This window comes from Choloepus didactylus, chromosome 1, assembly GCF_015220235.1.
Source record: "Choloepus didactylus isolate mChoDid1 chromosome 1, mChoDid1.pri, whole genome shotgun sequence".
Classification (NCBI taxonomy): domain Eukaryota; kingdom Metazoa; phylum Chordata; class Mammalia; order Pilosa; family Megalonychidae; genus Choloepus; species Choloepus didactylus.
Window position 1 is genome coordinate 105,346,158 of NC_051307.1, and position 9,341 is coordinate 105,355,498.

Here is a 9,341-nt window from a genome sequence, read left to right on the forward strand (position 1 = left end):
GTGCAAATGATACTGAAAATCAAAGATTATTTCCCTATGTGAGCCATCTAGTTTAGTTTTGATCTTCGGTAGCCTCAGCAGACAATTCTAAACCCATCTAGCTGTCATATGTCTTGGGACATCTAGCAGTTGTAAGCCAGTGTTCAGGAGGAACCACGAAATTAGTACAAATTCATCGCTACTTAATGGAAAAACATTACAGCCTTAAAAAAGTATGCTTTATGTTGGTAGTGACATCTTTCTATAAAAAGTACTATTTATTCTCATCATTCAGGGGATTTGAGCATCTTGAGGCTCTTACATTATTTTAAGTGACAGCTGTACACTTAAGGCAATGCATTCCTAATCTATTGATATGCAAAATTTGGTAAGAATATGTTTTGGATCTTTAACTCATTTATTACTTAATAATGTTGTTTTGCAAGCACCAAGTATAATGTCCCTACATCTGTCATTTAACTTTAAAAAGTACTGTCTAGAGCTAGATAGCAACAGGAGTGCTATTCACTGCTTAAATATTTATTGCTGAAGGAAATCAGAGGCTAGATTCTGCTTTGTGTAGGCATTGTCCACAGAAGCAATTTGGAGGGTGGCACTCGCTACCCTTTTAAAACCATGTGTGAAGATAGGTAAAGAGTTGAGGAAAATGGAGAAAAATGAGGGGGACAATGGAAGGCCCTGTTGAACTCTGTAAAGGATTGGGTTTGGTTCCATTTATTCAAGGTTGTTAAACTCTTATGTAACCAAGATATGTATGGAGATATTTCTGGCTTTACTCTTACATAGACTAAAATTGTACTTCAAATCAAATCTACAACTGTGGAATGCATAAAAATCAATTGGAAGATCTATTCAAAATGCAGATACTTGTGGACTCTGCCCTGCCACCCACCCAACCCTACTCAGATTCACTAGATCTGATCTGAGGTAGGGCCAGCTTTTTATTTTGAAAATTTTTAAACCTATAGAAAAGTTGCAAGAATAAAATAATGAACACAAAATTCTTGCCACATTTAACAATTAACAGTTAATTGTTAAATTGTTAACTACATTTGCTCTTTCTCTCATATTTATGGTTTTTTTCTGCTGAACCTTTTGAAAGTCATAGACACAGTGACACTTCAGCTTGTGTCATAAAAACAAGGATATCCTCCATCCATAAAACCTTAAAAATACTATTATACCCAAGAAAGTAACTATTAGTACAATAATATTCTCTACAAAGCCATCTATATTCAAAATTCCTCAAATGTCCCAATAATGTACTTTATGGCTTTTTAAAAAAATCGAGGATCCCATTGAGGATCACACATTGCATTTTGTTTTCCAGTCTCTTTAGTCTCTTTTGATCTAGAACAGTAGTTAGCCTCCACTTTTTTTCTTTTATGACATTGACATTTTTGAAGATTCCAGGCCAGTTTGTTTTTGTTTTGGGATGTCCCACAATTTCAATTTGTCTGATTATTCCTTCATTATTAAATTCAGGTTTTGGCAAGAACACTATATATAGTTGGTGAAGCATCTCTCTCCATTCATACCATTGGGAAGCACATAACATCAGATTTTCCATTACTCCTGTATGATTTTGATTCAGGTTAGTCCACAGCACTTTGAAAAAAACTGCTTTTAATATCTTTTGCAATTTTTTGTTTTATTTGAAGTATCATGAAAGTTTGTCAGAATTCTGTATTATCAGCTCTAATCCTTTATTTGAACCATTAAAACCATCAACAGCAAGCAAGAAAAAATTATTAAGGTGGATACGGTAGTGCTGGGCCCTTGCAAACATCAAGATTAATAGCGCACAATTCTCATTTTGAATCCAATTGAGAAAGTAAAGTAAATAGACAAGAAACTACTTAGAAAAATTATCAATTAGGTGGACAAATATTAGAAAATTTGACAATACTCAGTGGGAAAGCAAATACTCTAATTTTTTTGGTGGGAGTTTAAATTAGCATAACATTTTGAGGCTATTTGGGCAATATGAAGAATTAAAATGCACAGGTCCTTTGACCCAACAATTCCAGTTAGTGATTTTATCCATACATGAACTATCACAAAAATCCCCCCCTCTACCCCACCCCCACCCAATCTCCTGGCTCCTGCAATTAACAAAGATATTCCCTTTCTCATTATTTTAATAAGGAAAAAACCTAGAAACAATCTAAATGTCTATCAAAAAGATATTGGTTAAATTGTATGCCATGCATATACTTAGCCATTAAAAAAAGGTCCACTAGTATACTGTGAGATATTGATTGTATAATTTGGGTGGAATATATGATAAATGAATATATCTCAATAAAATCTGAAAAAAAAAAAAAAAAAAAAAGAGGTGCACTTCTGCTTCTAGGAAGATAGGCATACTTTTCGCTATCCCTCCGACTAAGTAAAACTAAAAGCCCTGGACACCATATGTAAAACAAAAACAAAGTCATCTGGAAGGTGGGAAAAAATATGCATACTGCCTAGGGAACTCAGGACAGCCATGGTGACATGTTCCCTGGGTTTTCTTTTTGCCTTGGAACTAAAGAGGCCAGTAACCCAGAAATGCCAACAAGAACAGACAAAACAAAAACAAAAACAAAAAAGCAAAAGTACAAGTCTGCTTTGAAATCAAGCAAGACAGAAACCTTTTAGACAATGATTATTGTATCCCAGCCAAACACCCCAGAAAAACTGCAGCCACACCCACACCAGCAAAGGCAAAGTGGGGAGTCAAGACTTTCACCCTGTAAGGCTATAACAAGGTGTCCCCAATATGCCCACCAGGATGGTGTCAGAAAACACCAGGTAAGAAGCTGAGACTTTTGTCCCCACCAGCCAGGAATGAGTACCCCCACCCCCTGAGGCATCAGAGGAGACCACAAGGGGAGCCTGGAATTCTATCCCCACTTGATCGGAATCAGATGCTCCATCTATTCCCACTGGGGTGGAGTCAGAGGAGACCTAGTAGAGAATCAGGACTTTCACCATTGCCCAGTGGTAATGAGACCAACCCATCTCGGTCCCAGTGGAGACCACCTGGGAAGCCGGGACTCTCATCCCTACCCAGTGATAAGAAGGGGTACTGGAGTTGTATCTTAAAAACAAAGATATCCTCCATCCATAAAACCATAAAAACACTATTTTTATGAAAGAGCAGGGAACTTGGTCATCTGTCCCCACCCGACAGTAAAGGGGCAGTAAAGGGGCTGTGCACTTCTGCCTCTGCTTGAGTGGAGTCAGAGAAATCCAGCTAAAACAGAAGATTTAAAGAAGGTCTAGAGTCACATAGTGTAATACAAAAATGCTCAGGTTTTAATAGAAAATCTCTTGTTATACCAAGAACCAATGTGAGAATTAAATTAAGTTTAGCTCTCACACAGGGTCAGGGCAGCTCAGGGGAATGGCAGAGGGTCAAGAAGCAAGCTGTAATTGGTGGCCGGTCCTCCTGTTTACCTACCCACTATCCTTGAAATGTGGAGACTCGGAGTAAAGGTTCCTAAAATAGCTTCATAAGTTGTTACCAAACTAGCTCAGACTGGCTCTGCAGTTAAAGAATAAAGGAAAGAGGGGTGGAGACTTGTTTCAAGTGTTTCAAGTTTGCACAGGAGACTTTTTTCAAATGTTTCCAATTTGGGCAGGCTGCATGTTTCAAATTTGTGGGGCCTAGTTAGGCTTGTGGAATAGAATGTAACCTCTGAAGTATCCAGCCACTGGAGAAACAGGGGAGGGACTTGCGAGTTAGGCATAGGGAATAAATAGTGCTGGGTCTATTGTTCTGGGTGCCAACCCCCCCATGTTTTGGTTGTGTGCCCATTCTTGCAAGATCGTGAATAAATTCTTTTCATCTCCACAATTGGGTGAGCGTTTATTTCTCTTAGGAATAGTGCTTGTAGGAATAGTGCTTGTTTCTCACACCAAGAAGATCTCAAACTGAATGAAAAAAGATAATAGATGTCAACAATGGGAAGACAAGATGTTGGAATTACCTGACCCAGACTTTAACGGAGCCATGATAAAAATGCTTCATTGACCAATTACAAACATGCTTCAAACAAATGAAAGAAAAAAAAAAAAAGGAAATTTTTAACAAAGAAAGTCTCAGTAAAGAAATAGGAGATATAAATAAAGAACTAAATGGAAATTTTGGAACTGAGGAATACAATTGATATAAAAATTGGGCTAATAGCAGAATAAAGGGAACAGAGGAAAGAATCAATGAAGTAGAAGATAGAACAATAGAAATTACCTAATCTGAACAACAGAGAGAAAATAGACTTTAAAACACACACACCAAAAAACAGAACATCAGGGACCAATGGGACTATAACAATGGATCTAACACTCATGTCATTAGATTCCCAGAAGGAGAGGAGAAAGAGGGCAGGGCTGAAAAAGTACCCAAAGAAATAATGTCTATAAACTTCTCAAAAAAATTTTTTTTCTTTTTATTCTCCTGCCTCTTTGTCATCCATCCCTCCCTCCATCCCTGCTCTGGCAACTACTGATCTGCTTTCTGGCATTATAGATTAGTTTGCGTTTTCTAGAATTTTATACAAATGGAATCATACAGTGTTTTAGTTTGCCAGGGCTACTATAAACAACTACTGCAGCCAGGTCTGAGGCACTGGTGGCCCTGGTGGCAGCAGGAACACCTGCTCTGGCTTCACCTGCAGCAGCCACCATGCCGCCAGCGGTATGCAGAATGCCGGGGCATCTCCTCATGGCGAAACCATGATTTATAATAACTTCCATGAAGATTTTGTCTGGACTCTACTCAGGAGAATGTGCAGCAGAGAGTTCTGGGATTGGTTCTTTTATGACTGCTACCACATCACTGAGAGAGACTCTATTGACTGACTGATTCATTTATTCATTTAATGTACATTCATTGAACCCCTAGAATGTGCCAAGTGTAATACAACAGAAACTAAGACAAACGAGGCCTCTTCCTTCACACAATTTGCCTTTAAGTTTCTTACACAGCGAAAAATAACTAACATAGTTTTAACTCGGAATAAAAAGTAAGTGGGAAAAAAAAAAGTACCGCAGACTGCTTGGCTTTAACAACAGAATTTATTGTCTCAGCTTTGGAGGCTAGAAGTCTGAGATCAAGGTGTTGGCAGGAACACGCTTTCTCTGCAGTCTGTTCTGCTGGTGGCTTGCCTGCCATCCCTAACCAAATCTCTGCTTCTGTCACACGGCCATCTGTCCCCATCTATCTCCTATTGTCTCCAAATTTCCTCTGCTTATAAGGACTCCAGTCCTATCGGACTAAAGCCCACCCTGATTCAGTTTGGCATCAACTTAGCTAATAACATCTTCAAAGATCCTAATTACAAATGGGTTCATATGTGCAGGACTAGGGGTTGGGACTTGAACATGTCTTTGTGCCGGACATGATTCAATCCATAATATACAGTATATACTCTTTTTTCGGGGTTGGGAAGCCTATTTTTGTTTGTTTGTTTGTTTGTTTTTCTTTTCCTCTTTGCTTTATATATCAAAACTCTTCAATGCCTGGCTTAATTAAGTACAGCCAGATTCTCCTGTTTCTGCATTCAATCCATTGTGATGTGGGACTCCGGAGAACTCCACTGTACACTAATAATACAATGAGTGTCAAAGAGGCAAATAATGTAGTATTATTATGAAATTAGTTTTGACATTGTGGACCCCCTGATAAGGCCCAGTTGCCTACAGGGATTCCTGGAGAGCTCTGAGAATTACTGGTCTAGACCATTACTACACTTCTTTATGTTACTCATACTAGAATTAAAATTCCAGGCAGAAGCATACATTTGAGAGAGCTCTAGGTACATAGGTCAGCTGGAGCAGACTTCTGATCTTTTTTGTTTCTGATAGTTGGGGGTAAAGCTCTGCTCCCACCTTAATTCATATAGTGATAGTTTCTCCAAGCATAGGAAAGAGTTCCTGACACTGGTTAGCCCACCAAAAATTCATTACAATGTTGAATTATTTTGCTTAATTCATTCTGAAAATTACCCGCATGTGGCATTGCAAGGGTATGCAGACCAATCACTTATGTAAAAAAGAATAATAGATAATAAGGGAAGATGAAGGAAGAAATGGTAGATGATCACTATTGTGCTGGTTTGTATATATTAGGTCCCCCAGAAAAAGCCATATTCTTTAATGCAATCTTGTGGGGACAGACATATTAGTGTTGATTAGGTTGGAACCTATTGATTGAGTGTTTCCATGGAGATGTGATTCAATCAACTGTGGGCAAGACCTTTGATTGGATAATTTCCATGGAGGTGTTACCTCACCCATTCAGAGTGGGTCTGAATTAAATCACTGGCACTATATAAAGAGTTCACAGACAGAAGGAACTCAGAGCAGCTACAGCTGAGAGACATTTTGAAGACACCCATTGAAAGCTGCAGGCTAGAGAGGAACATCTTGGGAGAAAATGATTTTGAAATCAGAACTCCGGAGCAGTTGCCAGTCACATGCCTTCCCAGCTAACAGAGATTTTCTGGACACCATTGTCCATCCTTCAGTGAAGGTACCTGATTGTTGATGCCTTACCCTGGACAATTTATGGCCTTAAGACTGTAACTGTGTAACCAAACAAACCCCCTTTATAAAAGCCAATCCATTTCTGGTATTTTGCTTAATGGCAGCATTAGCAAACTGGAACAACTATTATAAAGATTTCTGCTATGGCATAGTACTAGAAATATTTAAAATCAGCTCATAAAGTGACCAATACTCTCAGAATAGCTGGTGAGCAAAGAAATATGCCATGAATCTTAATGCAAATGTCGAATATCAGACCCTTCACTGGGGGTGGGGGGTGGGGGATGGAATAGTTTTCCTACCCAAACTGAAAATGGAAATTGTGTTTTCTAATCAGGATAAGCAAACTCACTGATCATGTGCTATCCACTTCATTGCCTATTTGTAACAATTCTTTCATTTTTCTTATTTGAATATTGTCCATAGAAACATTTCATATGAATTTGTGTTGAGGCATATATTTTAAAATAGTTTAGAGTCTATTTCTAAAATGGTTTGCATAGTTTTGGGTGTTCTGTGTGAACTACTTTGTTTTCAAACAACTTCTTTTCAGACATAGCAGGGTTTGGTTTCTTTTTTAAAATTTTTATTTTTATTTAATAAAAACTTCTGAAATTTGTCACTAGACATAAAACTACACATTCAAGAAGCTGAACAAATAGGATAAACCCAAATAATTCCATGATGAATAGGATAAACCAAAAAAATCCATGCTAAAACACATCCTAATTAAACTTCTGAAAACTAAAGACAAAGGGAAAACACTTACAAGCAACCAGAGTAAAACAACACTTTACCTATAGGGGAAAAACAATTTAAGTGATATCAGAAACCATGAAAGCCAGTAGGAAGTGATACAGTCTTTCTCAAGTAATGAAAGAAAAGAACTGTCCACCCAGAACCCTATACCCAGCAAAAATATCCTTCAAGAATGAAGGGAAAATCAAGATATTTTTAAATGAAGGAAAACAGAATTTATTGCCGCCACCTACTGTAGAATAGCAGCTAATGGAAAATCCCCTAAAAAGAAGAAAATGATAAACGAAGGAATCTTGGAACATCAGGAAAGAACAAAGATTGTGGTAAGTGTAAATATGGGTAAAATCAATAGACATTCCTTTTCATCTCGAGATTTTTAAAGTATGTTTGAATATAGAAGCAAAAATTATAACATTGTCTGATGTGATTCTAAATATTTGTAGAGGAATTATTTAGGACAATTATATTATAAACTGGGAGAGGAAAGGGCTTTAAAGGGAGGTAAGTTTTCTATACTTCATTCAAACTGGTAAAATGATGACACCAGGAAAAAATATGTATATGTATATATAATGCAATGCCTAATGCCTAGATCTACCACTAAGAAAATCTATACAAGTGAAAATACACCCCTAAAAACTATAGATAAATCAAAATGAAATTCTAAAAAAATGTTCAAGTAACCCACAGGAAAACAAGAAAAAGAAAAGAGAGAATTGAAACACAAAGAGAACAAGCTGGAAACAAACAACAAAATGGCAGATTTAAGCCCTAACATATCAATAATTACATTAAATGTAAATGGCCTAAATATTCCAATTAAGAAAACAGAGATTGGTAGAGTAGATTTAAAAAATGACCCAACCATGTTCTGTCTATGAGAAACTCACTTCAAATATAAGGATATAGGCAAGTTTAAAGTAAAAGCATGGGGAAATAAATATCATTAAAACATTAATCAAAAGAAATCAGATAAAATAGACTTCTGACCTCTAGCATGACTGATAAAAAAAAAAGAGAGAAGACACAAATTATCCATATGAAATGAAACAGAGGATATCACTACAAATCCAACAGACATCTAAAGGATAATAAGGAAATACTATGAGCAACTCGATATATATAAATTTGGCAGCTTAGATGAAATAGGCTACTGCCCCTAAAAACACGTAGATCGTGACTCATCCAATATGAAATGGATCATTTGACTATCCTATAACTATTAAGGAAATTGAATTAATAACTTAAAACCTCTCAGGAAAGAAATTTTCCAGGCCCACAGTGTTTCACTTGACAATATTACCAAATGGTTAGAGAAAATTAACACCATTCTACACAATCTTTTCCAGAAAATAAAAGAGGAAGGAACACTTCTCAACTCATTCGATGAAGTATTACTCTGTTACCCAAACAAAAGACAGTACAAATAAACAAAATCACAAACTTATCCTTCATGAGTAGAGATAAAAAAATCCTTAACAAAGTATTAGCAAATAGCATTCATCACTATTTAAAAGGATTATACACCATGACCAAGTGGGCTTTATTCCAGGGATACAAGGCAGGTTCAGTATTTGAAAATCAATCAATGTAATCCACCATATTAACAGCTAAAGAAGAAAAGTCATGTGATCATTGAATTGATATTCATGAATTCATGAATTGGTGCAAAAAAAAAAGCATTTGACAACATTCAACACCCATTCCTGAGTAACAAAAAAAAATTTTCAGAAAAATAGAAATAGAGATGAACTTCCTCAACTTGATTAAGAGCATCTGAAAAAAACCTACAGCTAACATTATGCTTATGGTTAAAAATCGAATGACAAGATTATTCTAAAATTTGTAGGTGGAAAGGCAAAGGAACCCGAATAGCTAACACAATTTTCAAGAAGAAAATTTAAGTGGGAGAAATTGTTTTACTTACCAAAATGGTGATGATTTATATAAAGATGCTTTTAACAAGGAACTGTTTTAAACTGTCCAGGCATTGAAAAATAGAACAAAACAAAACTAAAACTAAAACAAACAAACAGTTCTACTTGCAA